Source organism: Falco biarmicus, chromosome Z (genome assembly GCF_023638135.1).
Source record: "Falco biarmicus isolate bFalBia1 chromosome Z, bFalBia1.pri, whole genome shotgun sequence".
Taxonomy (NCBI): Eukaryota; Metazoa; Chordata; class Aves; order Falconiformes; family Falconidae; genus Falco; species Falco biarmicus.
Window position 1 is genome coordinate 43,602,888 of NC_079311.1, and position 19,942 is coordinate 43,622,829.

General features: G+C 39.2%; 1 protein-coding gene across 1 annotated transcript in view; it reads left to right on the top strand.

Annotated features, from left to right (window-relative positions):
• LOC130143173 (transducin-like enhancer protein 1) overlaps positions 1-14,172 on the top strand; it is a 162,518-nt gene extending 148,346 nt beyond the window's left edge. Inside the window, exon 21 of the transcript XR_008819668.1 lies at positions 8,477-14,172. The gene's annotated coding sequence lies outside the window, so the exon portion shown is untranslated. The remainder of the gene's footprint in view (positions 1-8,476) is intronic.
• The last annotated feature ends 5,770 nt before the right edge of the window (positions 14,173-19,942 follow it).

The following is a 19,942-nucleotide window of genomic DNA, read 5'->3' on the forward strand; positions in this document are numbered from 1 at the left end:
AGGACACGTGCACTGAGATTAAGCATTGTGTCTCAGGTACAGTTTTAAATGCAGTTTAAGGAACAGTCAAACGTACACACCTCATGTGGCAAAACCAACAAGAGATTCCTGTTCCTAATTACTCAACCCTGCTCTGCTTCACAGCTTGCCATTACCTGAGTTAAAATGATGCAAAGGTATGTGACTTCTGGCTGTAAATCAGACTGATGCCATCCAAGAACACAGCAATAATCAGTCAAGCACCTTCTGCAGTGCTTTAACTTGCAAAAGCAAATACTTGGGTGTTTAACTACTGTTGTTGTGCTTTCCTTCTTTTACACAATCCTGATGGCATCTACTGTGAGGGTGTAGGTGATTACTCTTCCAGAGTGCCATGGTTTAACCCTGGCTGGTCAGAACTCTAGGGCTGAGATAAGAACATAGCTGAATGAGAATAAAAATGAAAGAACAATAATAACAATTATGACAAGAACAGTTATAATGAGAAGGGGAAGGGAAAGAATAAGCAGGAAAGGAAGAAGGGAACACGTGGTGCACAACACAACTGCTCACCACCCACCAACCGATGCCCAGCCAGTCCCTGAGCAACGATCCGCCCACCCCGGCCAATTCCCCCAGTATATATACCAGGCATGGTGCCCCATGGTATGGAATACCACTTTGGCCAGTTTGGGTCAGCTGACCTGGCTGTGTCCCCTCCCAATTCCTTGTGCCCCTCCAGCCTTTTCTCTAACAAGGCCTGAGGAACTGAGAAGTCTCACATCAAAGCCAAAACACAGCATCATGCTAGCTCCTCAGAAGAAAATTAATTCCATCCCAGCTGAAACCAGGAGACAGAGGACTGAGATACAACACACACATTTCCTTGGTTTTGAATATCTAGAACACCTTTCATGAATGCTTATATTTTGAGCCATCAAGTAGGATTGAAGCAACAGAAAAATCCTTGTTCTGTAGTGTAGTTATTTTATAAAATTTCTGTCAACCAGCAAGTTTAATGACACAGAAAGAAAGCTGAGAAGTCAGGTGGTTACAGGTTCTGATGATTCATGGGTTCTGTTGGTTTGCTGCTGGTACTTTGATTCAGTTTCATACATTTCTACTGTAAAGAAAAGTTGCTATTTTTATGTTTCTAAACTAAATCAGTTGTAGAGAGGGTTGCGATCTTTTTGACTAACCTAACCTGAATCAAATGCTATCACAGTGTTATATTCTATACCATAGTTTGAAAAATAAATGTGTATGAAAATTAGTCTTGGGAACTTTAGAAACCCATGCAGTACCATGATGCATTGTATGTCACAGTATCTGGGATGTAGCCCTTTAGATCTCCTTTTTCAGCCATTTTTAAGTAAAGTTTTCTTTTGAAAGCACATTTTTTGGTTTACTATTATTGTTTTCACTTACAAACAAGTGAAAACTGAGCTGAATCTGGATTGCTTTCTTGTGCTTAGCTAATCTGTTTTTGTGCAGAGATATGCTTTTGCAGTTGCAGTGCATTAATAGACAGTCTTGTAAGACATATTAGATCTCACTGATCAGGGTTTTAGTACCGGACTGGAGCTTTAGGCATTCGTATTAGTTTTCAGCAATGGACAACGTATATGGTAAAAAGCTTGTCAATCTGCAGATGGTCCTGTTCATGTATGTTGGTTTCTAATTTTACACAAAAATAAAACTATTTTTTACTTAAGGCAGCAAAATATTAGAAAAACTAGTTAGCATGTTTTTAGAGTTGTAATATCCTATGGCAAAGGGGAAGTGCAGGAGGCTCACAACCTAAGGACCACCCATTCCACATCAAGTCCACTTCCTTCCATCTAGTCTTGTGGATCAACTTCATGAATATTTCTTCTGCAGTACAAAACTGATTGCTACTTTGTGCAGTCTTCCAGATGAAACTGAAAAATTGAGATATTCTCTGCTTCACAAAGGCATAAAGGTTGGTTCTGGTTCTGCTTTGGAGTAAGATGAATTTATTGTACAAACATCAGAATTGGATAACTTTGCTTTCCCTGTGTCATGGTTTAACCCCGGCAGGCAACCAAGTACCACGGTGCTGCTTGCTCACTCCCCTGTTACCCAGAAGGATGGGGAGGAGGATTGGAAAGGAATGTAAAATTCAAGGGTTGAGATAAGAACAATTTAATAGGAAAAGCAAAGCTGGGCACGCAAGCAAAGCAAAGCAAGGGATTCATTCACCACTTCCCATGGGCAGGCAGGTGTTCGGCGATCCCCAGGAAAGCTGGGCTTCACCATGCATAATGGTTACTCGGGAAGACAAACACCATAATGCCAAATGTCCCCACCTTCCTTCTTCCCCCAGTTTATATACTCGGCGTGATGTCATGTGATATGGAATACCTCTTTGGCTAGTTTGGGTCATCTGTCCTGGCCATATCCCCGCCTCCCCCCCCCCCCCCCCAATTTCCCATGTCCCTCCAGCCCTCCTGCTGGCAGGGCACAAGAAGCCAAAAAGTCCTTGATTTAGTAGAAATATCATCCAGCAACAACTAAAAACATCAGTGTGCTGTCAACATTGTTCTCACATCAGAGCCAAAACACAGCACTGTACTAACTACCAAGAAGAAAATTAACTCTATCCCAGCTGAAACCAGGACACCCTGCAATTCTTGCCTGTTACTTTCTTTGTTCTCCCCCGCACCCCCTCCCCCCCCCCCCCTTTACTCCAACCAAACCCAGCTCCCTCCTTTTCTTACCTTACCTTCTTCTTCCAACTCATGTTTAGGCTATCTGTCCCCAGATTCCTCTCCTGGACTCACTTTGTTTTTAACAACTTGTGTGTTAAGAGAATTCTATAGAATAAAACATTAACAGTTCTCATTCCCTATCACAGCTGCACTCCTGAGCACTTTTCAAGATTTCGGTTGTTATCCTTTCAAGTCTTAAATGCTCTCAGCTGTACCAGAGACATCCTGCTCTTCTCTGCTTGCTCTTTTCTTCTTCCCTGTCACCACAGCCGGCATCATTGTTCAGCTGCTGCCCGATGTCAGAAAGAAGGTGAAAGCTGCTTATTTTTATTTCTCTCTTTGAGTTTCTCTGCCACCTTATTTTTCTTTTTCTCTTCCTCATAAATTCCTTTTCTAGAGACCGTCTGGAAGAACTGATTCAGTCTGTGAAATTCCCTTGCTGTAATGAGATTTCTGCCAAAGAAGTCATTCCATAGACACAGAGACACACACAGACACATCTATATGTATAAATATGGTTCTTCAAGACAGTAAAACCGGGTTATGCATAGACAGAATTTCCAAGTTCAGGCTGTTGCCTGGAGTCACACAGTGCTCAGGTGTCTCTACACTAGGACTTCCACCGGCTACCAGAGGATTTCTGCACTGTCCAGTTCAGCTTTTTGTAGAAACGTGTGACTAGGTCTTGGGGGGGGAAGCTTGGTATCAGAAATAAGACATGTACACTGGCAGAGCAGTCCTATCAGGCTCATAAGAGTAACAGGACACATGAGCAAGGATGCAGTTTCCTGTAGCATCGTAGCTTCTAGAGCATGAATTGGTGATTGAATCATTAAAATGAAACAGACTATGCAGATGCCTATGCTCTTGCAGAGAAATAGAGGCAAAAAAGGCAGTCTTTTTCATTTTGTAAGGTTTGGATATCATTCCAGGCAATCAGAACCATCAAAATATTTGGATTTCAGATGAAATAATATTATTCTAGAATTTCATAAATCAAGTACTTTCCTCTTGTCAGAACCAAGAAAACATGCAGAAGATAACTGGATACAAAAATAAGACTTCTAGGAATTTAATGCTGTTTCGCTGACTACTTTGTTTCTGCTTAGACCTTAAAATGAGAGACATCTAGAAGCATATGTTAATTGTTTTAAAGTAACTCTTGCTGAAATGCTGTGAGCTGATTGAGTCTTTTGCAGACATATGACAGACCGAGCCTCACGCGTAGCAGTTTGCTATACATTTCATAAGGGGATAATAGTTAAAAGTCACTTCTGGCTCAAATGTTTATATTGTATGTTCATCATACACAAAGTTGCATAGGCTTTAGCAGCAAACGTGTGTGGTGATGTTAACAACTGTTGTCTTGTGAGACATTTTTGGGAATCAAAAAGCAGCCTTTATAGCAGTTTTAGAGGGGACAGAATCAGGTTCATTCCAAATCAGAACTGAATCGGTTATAGAGATAGTACCAACTTTCCTGGTACATATTTACTATTTATGGCTGAGTTTGTGCCTTTGTATTCTGGCATGTCTGAACTGCTAATTTATTATGTCAGATTCTAATGACTTTTCAGTCTAGATAGCGATAGTAACTCTTGTTAGCTACTTATAAACACGGTTGCGTCACTTAAAGATCTAATACAATGTTAGTGGATGCTGGAAAATGGTATTGCATGAAGTTAAAGTCACATTAGGATAAGCACAAAGATGGAATTATTTAAATTCTGGAAGCAACTTTTCCCAAGGGAAAATCCCGTTTCTTGGGATTTGCTTGGGATGATTTTTTTTTGGGGGGGGTGTTAGTTCTATCCCCACCTCCCAAATCTTCCCAGCTTTTTCAAATCCTTCTCATAAGAAATGATATTTAATTCTATTACCTGCAAATAGCTGCCTTCATTCTCCTTTCTGCCTTCACAGATACCTGTTCTTTTGACTGTAAGTGTTATAGGTTGTAAGTATATTATGTGTAAATGAAAATTAATCTTTTGCTTAAAAAAAGTTAAAACTTGTCCCTATGTCAGTCTTAAACGTGCTTCAAAAAAGCCCAACAACTCTCTTAAAAGAGACACACCACATACACACATACCCAGTAAACTCCCCACTGAGTAAAAAGCATGAGTTACAGTGATGTACACACTCCAGAGAGCTTACATAGTTGAGATGATGGGCTTTTAAGCTATTTTTTTAAATACGTCAAGTAACATAATTAATGGATACAATTTTTAGCACATTCTTTGTTTAACCTACTTGTTTCTTTCTTCTCTACAATCTGGAACATCATGTGGGTTTGTTTCTATAAACTCTCTCAGGCTTATAAACTTCATAACTTGGGTTTGAGTTGTTCTGAATTTTGCCTAAAAACATGCCTTTCCAAATACTTTATTCCCCCCAAATTCCCACAAGATAAACAGAATTGTCAGTTCTCTAGCACATTAAACGTATATAACGATTTCTTCTGGAATGAAATGAAAACTCTGTCAAAGAGAACTTACATCACTTTGCCATAGTCCTTCCTCTTTTAAAAAGCAAAATAAAAGTTATCATTTTTTTCCATATTAAAAAGACCTAAATGATAGAAATTTCTGTATCTTAAAGACATCCAAGAGTCTACAGGCATTATAAGAACACCTGAGCTAAGAGATGTAAGATTATCCATGACTCTATGTGCATTACTAGAGTGGCTGTACCTTACACTACTGCACATTGTTTTCTAATGAGTTGTTTGCTTTTTCCTTCCTTTTCCCCAAAGCCTGCTGTAGGCGTCTATCTCTAGAAAAGAACTGCGTGGCTATGTGATGCAATGTTTTATCACACAGCATTTCAAAAGTGACATACATCATCTGTTTTGGGTAATAAGCATCCTATCTGAATGAAGCAGGAAAATCCAGGCAAGCCCAATGGGTAATTTTCTGGAGTATTCAGGGAAATGGTAGCTATTATAGTTCACTTACTATCCAAGGTGCTTTGGCATATATATCGTTTTTAACTATTCAGAAAACAGTAACCAAAACCCAGTGAAGTGACCTGATCCTGTCAGTTCCTTTTAATTTACTGCCGTCAGATTTTTGGCATAAATCTTAGCTATATCTCTCCTGTGAATAAGATTGCCTTGCTGAAAAAATGGGAGGAATGAAGTAAATACTGATAAGTGGTAAATGTTTAAAACTGTTTTAAACTCTGGTAAGTAAATGATTTATGTTTTTATCGATGAATACTTGGCATTTTTATAGAACAATGGAACAGCTAAAAATGGTTCTTAATTATGTTCACTACAAACTTCCGTTTGTATGGACACAAATAAATAAATACAACATTTATAACCTATATCTCTATATCTGTTTTTTATCATTAATTTTTGAAATCCTAGTTAGAAACCTTGATCTTATCGTCAACCTAATATACAGTTCTCTCTTTTGCAAATGTCCCTAAATCATTTTTCTTGATACTTGCAGTGACAGACATATATTTTGTCAAAATTCAAAAGAAATTATGAATAGAAGTAGTTCAGGTGTACTCTAATTATTATACAGATTCTATGTCTTTTAATCAAATGCAAGTAATTGTCAGACATTTTGTGTACATGTATGTTGCTTTACCTAGCCATCAATGCTGACCTTTATCAATAAAGAAAAAAACAAAAAGGTCATGATAGGAATAACATTTATTTAGCTGAAATGTTAATATTTTGTTTATTTACAGACAATCCCTAAGATCAAGCATATGGTTTCTTTAAGAAAAGCTGTCTCAATATGTTGAGTAATTAACAAGTTCTGTATGACAGTGAAAAGTGAATGCTGTTTAATGAAGTTTCCATTTGCTTGACTGAAATGATGTTTAGCATAACAGCCTCAAAAAAAAAAAATCTTCCTCTTTACAACAGTCTTTCAATATTGTACCAGCTACAGGCGGAAAATAAAAAATGTTACAATTATATTTTCTTACCGGGGGTGACCTCTAGTGTGAAACAATGGCATTTAGCATTCTTTTGAGTCTGAAATGACAGCTTTTTGCCAATTACACTGGATTTCTTAAATTCTGTCAGTGTGTAGAGGAACAAGGTAATTTGTCATTAGCAAAACAACCCCTAGCCCCTACCCTGGAGTATTTCTGTCTCCTCAATCCAGTGTTTCCTTGAAATGTTTGTTTGCTTATATTTTTTAAAAAATTCCAATAACTTTTCTTGCCCAGATACTGTAATTCATATTCTGTCCCATTACTTATGGCACCAGTGAAGCTATTATACTTGTCATTAGCTCTTTATGCATCCAATCCTTCCTTAACCTTCATCTGTTTGAATACAACTATGCAAGATAAAACCCATGAAACAGCTTTTTTTAATAATTCATAGAGAAAATGTGTTAATGAAAATTAAATTTACCAAGTGAAAATCTGAAAAATCAGAGTATGGGAAAGAGTAAGCTGTACTGCTGCCTTAAGTTTGATCTGTTTTTGGTGCATACGCATGTAGCATTTTTAATGTTGTGGGTGTGCTAACTGCTAGTAATATTGTAGGGTTTTTCCATTCCGATTTATCTATAGATGTTTTCCATGCCTTAGAGCTGGATAGTCTGCATATTCATGCTTATAAAAAGCACACATGTATAGATTTTTGTTTGATTTTTAAGTCAAAGGCTACATCAATTCACAGCAAAGCTGACTTCATAAGTAATTGTGTTATCCCTCAGACTGTGTTTAAAAGAGGCATGGAGTTTATGTGCATCGCAGTATGGCATGCTTTACTCTTACACATCCCATTAGTTGTGAAATAACTGCTGAATATTAATTTTTGTCTTTGATGAGAAACATGTGGAATTACTGTAGTTCCAAATGGTGCTATCAATATCAGTAGGAGATGCAAATTACTGAGATTACCCTTTGTTCATTAAAAAGGTGGATGTCAGTCTGAAGACCATCAAATAATAACCACATAAAACATAAATTTACTGTACACTTTTACTCTCTAATTATAAATTTAACCAATGTGAGACTGTCAGGAAAGGAATATAATCGAATGACAAATAGAAATATTAGTTTGGAGAAAATGTATGTAAATTTTAAATAAAATATTTTAAGCTTCTGAAATTAATTTGGAAAATTGTTCATCTTCCTTGAGATCCTAAACTTTGGTTATTTTGCAGAGATGATGTCTTGGGCTTTGTCCAGATAGATCTTGTAAACTAAACAGCTGTTAGGCAAAGTACAAACCACGGAGTCTTTTGAGTACTACTGTGTACTGTGTCAAGATAAACGACAAAAAAAATTCTACTTTGCAAGAGATAGATGGTAGTTGATCAACTCAATGTGATGTCCAGTACAGACTGACACTTGCAGTTACTTTAGCAGTTTGCAGTGGGATTGTTGCAAGTTGTGTGTTCATTGTCTTAAAAGGAAAAAAAAAGTGTTCCTCAAATTGTAGAAGTTTCCTTTTGAAGGGTGTTTTGAGATCTGTTGGGTATGCCAAAATGAGGCCAATGTTACAAGGCACTCAGAATAGCTCAGTATCTCAAAGGTTTTCAGAACAGAAGCAGGTAGTTTGCATTATTGTGCAGTTTTCTTGGAAGTCGAATTGTCATATCGTAATTACACCCTCTAGCCACTCCTTCCATACTGAGTCATACAACTTCTTCAGGTGTCAAATATTTCCGTATCTTTTGTTCATTCCTTGATGCATGTCATCTTCTGTTGTTATTATTTCTTCTACTTCTGTTATGTATCTTTAAAAAAAATTTCAGCACATCCTATTTTCTGTCATTTCTTCTTAGATAAATGTACAGCCTCTCATGGAAATAGCCTGTGTCCAACTGCTATATGTTAAGAACCTCTGGTACTTCCACTTCAGCAGTTAGATCACTATCTACAGCTAAGTGAAGAGACGGAGGTCACCTTCATCTGGAGTGAAACAATATTAGAAGATTAGGGAAATAAAATCTAAGTTTATCTAAATCATATTATAGATACTAAGTTGACATAATTTTGGAGTGCTGTTCTTTCAATCCTGAGATCCAGGTGAGTGGGAAATACTTGGAAAGTGGGATCCAAATATTTGTTATGTTGCTAACAGTACATGTTTGAACTTGATTAATGCCCTGCAATCAGAAACCTGAATTCTCAGAGTTTTCCTTAGCTATATTCTATACATAGTCAGGTAGACATACAATAGGCTGTGCACTATGTTTGAACTCAATTGATACCACTGCTAGGAATTTAATTTGTCACATCAAGTTAAACTGCAACTTTTCTGTCAAACTATTTTAATAATAATGACTCACCAAAAGATTTAGAAGTTTCCAAAGCACTGTTCCCAAACCGTGGGTTTGTATTGATCCTGAATCTGATCTTCACAGACTTCTGCAGAGGACTATCCTGAAGGGGTGAATACAGTTTTCTAAATCCACTTTTAACTTAGTTTGAAGGAGGATTTTTCCTTGGCATGGAGTATTTATTGATGCATAGTCAGTGTAAGTACGTTCTGGGCTTTAAATGTTAGTGGTGGAGAGTGTTCTAACAACGCCTTCACAGCATTAATCAAGAGGGTGCCAGCATGCTAAACCTTACAGTGTTTTGAAAAGTGCTTTTCACTCTGAAAACAAAGGTAGGAAAAGTGTTGTTTTGAGAGATATTTTTGAAAAATTGAACAAAACAATCTCAGATTTGGAAATTATTTTCAAGTATGCTTTGGCAATGAAACCTTGTAGAGTAAATGATATTTGATACACTTTTCCTTTGCACTCTTGCATTGATACTTGGTTTGGCTTCAGATTTTTTCTCTCTCTTATTTTTTTTTCTGTTTGTATCTTAAGATAAGTCCTGGTGAATGTAGTATTTCAAGAAATTCTTACTCGGGGAAATCCATTACTTCTTGTTTAAGCCCTGAGAAATCTTTTCCATTTTGAATATTTGATTGCTGGATTTGGTTGATGTATGCTGTCTAATTTAGGATCTACCTGTCCTTGCTACATCAAAGGTTTTCCCTACTTTTTTGAAAACTCCAATACCTTAGAGAAGTTGAGGGTTTTTTATGGTGGAGCAGACAAAAATCAGTTCCTCCCAGTGGTCTGACATCATGGACTTAAGGTGAAAAATTAGTTTGACCAGCTGCTTATTTGTCTGCCTGTTTTATAGAACTTTCAGTTTCTGTCCTGTAGCCTTCTGCATTTTACTCTGCCTGTTTTGGCTCAGGAAAAAACATCCTCCATGCTGCAAAGTACAGTGGATCCATTGCAGTGCTGTCAGCCAACAATGGGAACAAAAATGCAGATATTTTTGTATTTTTATTTCTTTACCACTTTATGAGAAAATACATGTATAATTTTGCTGGTTTTCCCATGTGAAGAAGATATTCATCAATCCTGTAATTTCCTTCATAATGTTATGAAAGCCTGTTACTTCATTGATATCTTGAAAATATTCAACCACAGTGCTTTTTTCAGCATCTGCAGTCATTAAAGCCAAAAGCATGCAAGTGTTCTAATGTATTTAAACACTTTCCAGTTTTTTAAGAGAGGTGGCTTTGGAGATATTTTTTGTACAAAATTACATCTCCAAATGTGCTAGAGAGCCTATATCTGACTTGTAATCTTGTTTAGTCAGATACGAGTTAGGTAAAATCCTGTGTAATTCCTGGACAGAAATATCTTCCACTTACTAAAAGCACTCAAAACAGTTTTCCTTACACCATGTCTTTTTGTGGTGCACTCATAATTTGTCTGAATGCCATCTCATCTGCATAGTGTAAAAATTCTCATGCTGTCAACCCAGAAATATTTTATTCCTGTGTGCAGGCTTTTCCTTTCTTCTCTATACTTCTCTTTGATCTGTACACCCTTCAAATTGAGGCAGCTCCAGAAGAGTTATCAAATTTGTATGCAGAGTCAGAGAAAAGCTCCACTTCTCATGCAGAGATATGGAATACCTCAGTTGAGAAATTAGAAACATAATGGGGTTGATTTTGGCACAGGCAGTGCTGTGTCATATACATTTCAGGGGTTTTGAAGATGACATTCAGGTTAACTCCCCGTCTCCTTCAATTGTTCAAGTAATTTAGGCAGTTTAGCAAATATTACTTTGTATTAATGGTGGATGAGTAAATAGTAGGAACATTAGCACAAGACAGGGTATACAGCTTTTAAAAAGAGTTAACTTCTATGTCCCTACCATACTCCATTCTGCTCCTAATCACATGCTTTATAAAATAGGACAGATTTTTCTGTTAAGTGTATCTTGAAATATCTTATAGTTAAAATAATTTTATGGATTTTATAAATAAATATTAAGAAGACTCTTAATTTCACCCACACCATGTTTACAATATTAGTAAGACACCAACTTTAAGGTTTCCTTCTTGCAGTGTTACAGCAAAAGCAATGTAATTCATTAGTTTTCTGAAAGCTACATGCTGGATAAAGAATGTACTTGGCTTGTTAAGTCCCCTGTTGCATTCAAACCCCTTTGTAGAGATAGTTTATTAATTAGAAAACCCACTTAAGTTTGCAAAATAATGCAGAGATGGTCTATAGATCCTCTGTTAGCTCTCAGTTGTCCACTAAAGTTGTTTGAAACCAAGAGTTGCCATTGTGCTGATTAGGTGGGATATTAGCATATTATGCAATTAAAATAAACATTTCATTGCAGACATGGCATTTTCCATGACACTGAAGTTTAACCTCTCTCATTTAAACTCTTCTTAACAGTCAGGCTCCTTGTCCTTACATGATTGTCTGTTATTTGGAAAAGGTTTGATGCTCTCCTTTCTACTAGATTCATTTGCAACTACTGCTAGGAATGAAAATTGTATACCTATTATTTCAAGGAAATGTGAGTTGGTGAAACACACATGACCTAAAAAAATGTACAACTGTGTGCCGTGTACTGGCACTGCAAGTGGACTTAGCTTGAGTAATGGATAGGATGTTAGAAGAATTACTATACTAGTAAATACAATGCACTCTAGTACAGTTATTATCATTGTTCATTTTGACAGCCCCACCTTCTCCAGCACATCACCTAGCACTTTGATCTCTTTTGTCTTGCTTTTCCTTTTGCAATTTTATATTGCCATTTCCCCAGTCTTTATGCAAGTGCTGACACAATTACCTTAACATCTTGAGATATAATTGCAATGGTTTATGTTTCATGGCTCATTTTGGCCATAATAAGTAACACCTAACCTTGGTCTGACTCCTTTGTGCTTGTTTAATTGGTCATAATCTGCAGAGTTTTATTGCTTGTTATGGTGTCTTGTGCCACACAGTTTCCCCCCAATCACTTAACCTTGTGTAGTCTTGATAATGCTTATTCAAAGTTCAATGCACAAAGTTCAGTGTACAATTTTTAGTGTGCTACCTACAAATTAGTAGCTCTAATTGTATGTAGAGCTCTTGTATAACCTGGTTTACTTTTTATCTTTGATTAAGTCTATGCAACTTTGTTGACTAGGCAACTACTTATATGTTACTTGTTGGGGTCTGCAGCAGGTCTGCAGACAAGTTAGTTGACTTCAAAGACTTAGCCGTGTACCTTTAAGACAGCCACAAATTGTCAGGTATGTAAACAGGGTGTGAAGAATCGGAACTTAGAACCACAACATACGGGCACCTACAGCAACAGCAAATAGCAAGGAAGAGGAAGGACACAAAAACCTATCAGGGTCTAACACCTGCACTGTCTAAGATATATAAACAGTTTGTATAAACAATAAAGGCCATTTTGTCTGAACCCAGCCACGCAGACATAGTGTTTCTTTTCAGTCTGCCTCGACTTGCATCACCACATTTGGTGACCCCGACGTGCCTATATGATCCCAGTAAAGGGTATCAAAAAGAGATTCTGAGATTGTGTCGATCTGACCCCGGTAAGGGTTGTCAGGAGCCGATCCTGAGACTGACCAGCGGCTTGCTGGGGAGGCGGAGCCTGGTGAAGCAGAGTAGCGCAGTGAGCGGCTGCGAGATCCTGGGAGAACGTGACACCGGTAAGGTGAGCCACCAGGGACAACATGGGGAGTAAGTTATCTAAAGAAGATACCATGCTGCTATCAATGTGGAAATTAGTATTAGAGAAGCGTGGAATTACTTTAGATGGGCTTCGTTTAATTGGTATGTTATTGTGGGCCAAAACACATGGAGTGGAAACATCCCCTGCGACTGCTCTTGGTGTGTGGACCTGGGACAATTTAGGATCAACACTGTCAGAAGCTCTGGAGAAAGGGGACAAAAAGGCGCCGGGGCTTTTGTCTACATGGGGACTGCTTAGACATGTTGTAGGGGGCTTCAAAAATCCTCAAGATGCAAATGGGGGCTTGCAAAATCAGCAAAATGCGAATGGAGACTTGCAGAGTCCGCAAGACGCGAGTGGGAGCTTAAAAAGTCAGCAAAATGCGAACGAGGGTACATCGTTCAAACGTCCCCTGTATCCCCCTCTGGAATACAGACAAGAGGATGAGGGGGTGGGGGAGGGGGAGAGTCTATGTCCCTTACCAGATGCCACTCCCCAATGCCCTAATTCCCCTAAATCTCTCCAACTCCATCGACTTATACTTGATACCAATTCCAATTCCGAGGACGACAAGCAGAAGCCTCGGTGGACCGATCCCAGCCCCCCTGACTCCCCCCAGCCCACACGCCTTCCCCCCTCGGCGCCGCCCCGCTTCACCCGCATCCTTGGTGACACCCGTCCCGCCCGCCCCCTCAGCTCTGGCCCTGCCTGCGCAGGGTAGAAATGCCGAAAACCTGGATTCGGGTCCAGCTACAGCAACATTATCAGTCACAGGCAATGAAGAAGTTGGAGGTGGTAAAAATCCATTTTCCAGTGGTACAGTAATGACACGCGACCCTCGCCAATTTTGGCAGGCTGTAAGAGATGGGGCATTAAAAGGCGGAAACTGGAATTTAGTAGAACTGATAGGCGGACCACTCCTTGATCTTCCTACACCTTCCACCGATGCACCGCAGGCATATCCTGTTGTATTGGGAGATGCAGCTGCTGGTAATCCTCACATTCACACACCATTTGCTTGGAAAGTAGTGCAGGACTTGCAAAAAACTGTTTCGCAGTACAGGGTGACTGTGTTCTGTCACATGGAAAAGCTGTCTATAATCTACTGTATTACAGTGGTTGAAATGTATTTTGCTGTAAAAAAAAAAAAAAAAAAGAAAAGAAATTGTAGAATTGTACGGAACAGAGACAGTGGGTTGTTTTGACATTGATAATGTGCAGTTTTGGCCTTGCTTTGAATGATGTGCAGCTGAGATCCTGCAGTAAAGAGTTAAATGACTTTAAGGGAGTAAGAGTAGAAACTAGGGTAAGATGGACGCGTGAATGAATAGTTTTAACCTATCACCTTTTAAATAACAAAGTCTGCGTAGCGTGTGCATTTTTAGCTGGGGGTAGACATTGGTGTGAGTCTATTAATAAAGTGGCACTAACTTAAAAAAACCCAAACAAACAAACACAAAAAACCAAAAAAAAAACAACAAAAAAAAAAACAACCAACCAAACAAAAAAAAAAAAAAAACCAAAAAAAAAAAAGGGGGAATGAATGGAATGACCCAAGAGGCTCATTTAGAGAAATCATGAAGGTGTCTTAGTACGCATGAAAGACCCTCATGTACCAGGCATTGGTCAGGACCGCATGAATTGTTAACTTGGGGGAGAGGTTATGCTTGTGTTTCTACCGATGAAGGTCCGCAATGGACACCTGCTTGCTGTGTGCGGCCTGAGCTTAGTGTGCCGGATGGTGGGAGCGCTGCTGCCGGCAGTCAACCCAACAACTAATGTGTGTTTGTTGTGTCCTTACTGAACCAGTCCTTGTTTGGTGTGCCCTTCCTTGAAACTGACTTGCAAACATTGTTGCAAAAAAGTGAATGTATGCGGGGAATGAAGAATCTTACTGAAAGTCTTGATATTTTCAATAATTGATTACCTCTGTATAATGTTAACCCAAAAGAAGTCAATATTGTTTGCACTTTAAATGTTGATACCTTGTTTGTTAGGCAGTTGAGAATGTGAGTCAAATTTGCCACCATTATATACAAAAGAGAGCAACTCTTGGCTTTTTGTTGTTGGCTCAAGAACGTGGCTGTGAGGATTTTGATGGTATGTGCTGCATGGATTTTAGGCGCCCCATTACAGCAACATGTTACCAAAATCTGAGAAAATGTCAGCCATTTTGGCATCAATTCACTCAATTGGCAGTATTGTTTGTTTGCTATTGCCTTGGTTGCCGTCATGTTTGCAAGGGCCCTGCAGAACATGACAAACCTGGTACTCACTGTTCAAAAAACAAAAAGGGGGAATTTTGGGGGTCTGCAGCAGGTCTGCAGACAAGTTAGTTGACTTCAAAGACTTAGCCGTGTACCTTTAAGACAGCCACAAATTGTCAGGTATGTAAACAGGGTGTGAAGAACTGGAACTTAGAACCGCAGCATATGGGCACCTACAGCAACAGCAAATAGCAAGCAAGAAGGACACAAAAACCTGCACTGTTTAAGATATATAAATAGTTTGTATAAACAATAAAGGCCATTTTGTCTAAACCCAGCCACACAGACATAATGTTTCTTTTCAGTCCTCCTCGACTTGCGTCACCACGGTTACTGATTTTCTATTTAAACTAAAATTGCCAGATGAAGGTAGATGACATCTATGACGAAATTACAGTATTGGATGTGTGCAAGTCTATGTGTATGTATGGGAGCATGAGGCTAGACTATAACAGAAATGTCATTGCCTGCAAGCAGAAAGGTAAAAGTGCTGCAGAAGAAGCTTTGGGCTAGCATGATGAGGCCAGATGAGGCCAGTTTGCACACAGAGAACAGCCTTAGTTTTCATGAGGTATTTAAAAGAGAAATAAAGTATGTTGAAGTTGATGCGTGCCAGTCTGTCTGTACTGGTCTTCACTGTAGTTAGTAAAATCCACTTCTACATTTCTTAATATGTTTTGCCTTTTTTAAAAGTGAACAAATGCTTGTTCTGTACATAATTCTGAGTCTTTTTACTTCATTTAGCTGAAATTACTGCTGCAGCTCAGGACCAAGTTTTTACTTCTGACTGGTCCATGCCTTATCACAGTGTGTCTATATAATGAAGCATTTTCCTGAATTTGCATGTAGAAGATCAGTCCTACTGCATTCATATAAACTAGGGCTAGAGTTCATGACATCAGTCTTTAAATCAACAGTCAGCTTCTTAGCTCCTATGCTAAAACTTGTGTTTAAAGAACACTGTGAATATGAAGAAAGCAGGTGTAAAGTCAAGGAATGGGTATATGAACTGACAAATACATTGAGATTTTTTTTCAGCATGTTGTTTTACAGTTCCTGGATATGTGCCTCTCTCATTGGAAGTACATAAGTTGTGCTAGAGCTGTTTTTCTCCCATACCCACACATTTACATTCTCCCATGTCCACGCTTTCCTATAACCAGTTATATTCATAGTTTTCAGTATAGTGATACGTACTTCAAATTAAACAACGCTGCCAGTAATCAGAATTTCAGCACATTTAATATTCTTATTTTTGTGTACAAGGGGAATATAATGCATATTGAACATAATTAGCAGAAAGTGAGAGTGGAGTTTTATAGGAATCTGCTTATTTTTCTGCTAGTAAAAGCCTTCTGATTTTGAAGATCAAGATATTTTATGATGCATATATCGTATAATATGATTTTCTGTATAGCATAGGGTCTATACTGTCAAAGTCAATGCAGTCTCAACAGAAGTAGCATACTAAACTACGGCTTCAGTAACTACTGAAGCCATCATGCAACAGGAAGACTATGACATGATCTCCACCACAGAAACATGGCAGTATGACTTGCACAACTGGAGTGCTGCAATGGATGGCTACAAACTCTTCAGAAGGGATAGGCAAGGAAGGAGAGGCAGTGGGTAGTTCTGTATGTCAGGGCATATTTCAGCTGCCTAGAGCTTAATGATGGTGACAGTCTGGTTGCGTGTTTATGGGTAAGAATCAGGGGGAGGACCAACAAAGCAGATATTCTGTTGGGACTCCGTTATTGACCACCCAACCAGGATAAAAAGGCAAGTGAAACATTCTACAAGCAGTTGGAAGAAGTCTCAAGATCATTAGCTGTTGTTTTCATGCAGGGCTTCAACCTGCCAGATGTCTGCTGGCAATACAACACAGCAGAGAGGAAACAGTCTAGGAGGTTCCTGGAGTGTGGGAAGGACAGCTTCCTGACCCAGCTGGTGAGGGAGCCACCCGGGGGAGATGCCCCACTGGACCTGCTGTTGGCAAACAGGGAAGGACTGGTGGATGATGTGGTGGTCGGAGGATGTAGAACCATTGCCTTGGACTTTCAGAAGACTGACTTTGGCTTGTTGAGGAGCCTGGCTGACAGAGTTTCTTGAGAGGCAGTCCTGAAGGGCCAAGGGGTTCAGGAAGGCTTCACATTATTCAAGAAGGACATCTTAAAGGCACAGGAACAGGCTGTCCCCATCTGCCAAAAGACAAGCTAGGTGGGGAGAAGACCAGCCTGGCTGAAAAGAGAGATTTGGGTGGAACTCAGGGGAAAAAAGGAGAGTTTGTGAGCTTTGGAAGAAGGGGCAGGCAACTCTGCAGAACTGTAAGAATGTCATGAGATTATGCTGGGCTAAGATTACAAAAGGTGAAAGCCGTGACAGAACTCAGGCCGTTCACTGCCGTTAAAGTTAAGAAAAAACATTTTTTAATACATTAGAAATAGGAAGGGCCAAGGGTAATCTGCATCCTTTATTGGATGTAGGTGGTGAGGTGGGTAACATTGACACAAAGGATGAGGAAAAGGCTGAGGTACCTAATGCTTGCTTTGCCTCAGTCTTTAATAGCAAGACCAGCTTCTCTCTGGGTACTCAGCTCCTTGGACTGTAAGACAGTGATAAGGAAGAGCAGAATGTGGTCCTGACAGTCCAGGAGGAAACAGTTAGTGACCTGCTACTCCACTTTAATATACACAGGTCTATGGGACTGGATGGGATCCACCAAAGGGTACTGAGGGAGCTGGTGGAAGAGCTTGCGGAGTCATTCTCATTTATTAACAGTTCTGGCAAACTGGGGAGGTCCCAGAAGACTGGAGGTTAGCCATTGTGATGCTTATCTACAAGAAGGGCAAGAGGAAAGAGAATCCAGGGAACTACAGGCTGTCAGCCTGGTGCCAGGGAAGGTTCTGGAGCAGATCATGGTCGATGCCATCACATGGCACATACAGGACGTCTGGGAGATCAAGCCCAGCCAGCACGGGTTTATGAAAGGCAGGTCTTGCTTGATAAACCTAATCTCCTTCTACAACAAGATGACCCATCTAGTGGATGAGGGAAAGTCTGTGGATGTTGTCTACCTGGATGTTGGTAAAGCCTTTGACACCATCTCCCACAGCATTCTCCTGGAGAAACTGGCTCCTCATGGCTTGGAGAGGTGTAGTCTACGCTGGATTAAAAACGGGCTATATGGCCAAGCCCAAAGAGTGGTGGTAAATGGAATTAGGAAATAGTGTGGCCAGGGAACTCGGGTTGGTTAGTTTCAAGAAGAGACCGGGGGGGATCTTACAACTATTTGAAAGGAGGCTGCAGCAAGTGGGGGTAGGTCTCTTCTTCTAAGTAACAAGCGATAAGACAAGAGGAAACAGCCTCAAGTTATGCCAGGGGAGGTTTAGATTAGATATTAGGAATTTTTTTTCCACTGTAAGGGTGGCCAAGCATTGGAACAGGCTGCCCAGGGAGGTGCAGGAGTCACTATACCTGGAGGTATTTAATAGACATGTAGATGTGGCACTTAGGGACATCATTTAGTGGTGGGCTTGGTAGTCCTGGGTTTAAAGGTTGGACCTGATGATCTCAAAGGTCTTTTCTAACCTAAATTATTTTATAATTCTATGATTCTATTTTAATTTGACATGTCCTGGTCAGCTTTATATCATCATACTACTGAAAGCAAATTAATTCTGCCTATGTGGACAAGAGCACAAAATTTGCTTATTTCTTTAGTGTGTTTTGTACTTTCAATCTTTTTTTCCCTACAGAGGAACAATTTGCTTAGGCTGAATTATGCCTGAAGCTTATCTCATGTTTAAATATTCTTTTCTGTGTAAAATATTATGAACAGCTGGTATTTTTGCTTTGTTTAAGAACTAGCATTTTTCATTCTTCTTGAGTCAAAAACCTAAGAGGAGCAAATAAACATACATATTCAAACATGAATGACTTCCTGTGCTTTTTGTTGTTTTTTTTACATTGCTATGTAACTGTGTTGCACATGTTAATTCTGATCTTTGCATCCTGGCCTTAGATCCTGCTTTGGTAACAACAGCAACAGCCAGCAAGTGGAAGTTTGCTTTGGAATACTGTTTTTAGTCATTTGCAAGCTGTTTCTGTGACAGTCATAAACTAAGATCTAATTATTGACATTTTTTAAAAACAATCCTGTTTTTTTCACTGTGATAACCAACATATTTAGAAGCTGTTAGTGATCTTTTGGTTATAAAGTGCTGTTCCTACAACTCTGTGTCATTGTAAAAGGCTGCTAACACATTTATAAGCTATTAATTATTAATTAATTTCTCTAACATGCCAATGGTGTTTGCTGTGTTTCTCCCTTGTTGTATAAAATTGATGCCATGCCACATTTGTGTTTGAAATTCTTGTTCTTCACTTCCATGGCCCAGCAACTTCCAGTAACATTTCCTAGCCTACCAATCCATAGAGGCTATAAGCATGAATACCACATGCAATTTTGAAGTTGTAACTGTAGACTCACATTTTGGTAACTGATGGAGAAGATACACTTAAGGAAAGAAGTTTCCAGAGAAGTTTTGATGCAGTGGTCTGTTACTCAGTGACTTAGAAGAAGGGCTGCTGGGGAGCTGCCTGGATTACTAGATACAGCACAAAATGACGTTTCCTTTGCTACCTGGATTGAAAGATCAGGATTTCACTTCAAGGTCTTATATAATATAATTCTGCCCACCTGTTTACTTTCGTACTTTCACCTGCTTTTCTACCCTCAATTTGTTCAACCCAAGACAAGACTTGCAAGCTTTTCTCAATGTGCTTCTCCCCCTATGTTCTCACAATTTCTTCCATATGGCCCCATTTGTCTTCATCCCACTTCCTGAAGTCTGACAATCCTTCACACTCTTCTTTTTGAATGACTGGTGAAGACACACAGCTTGAGAAAAGAGGATAAATGTTGGCCTCCTCATCCAATGAATAGATGCATGTCTATATACATAAGGT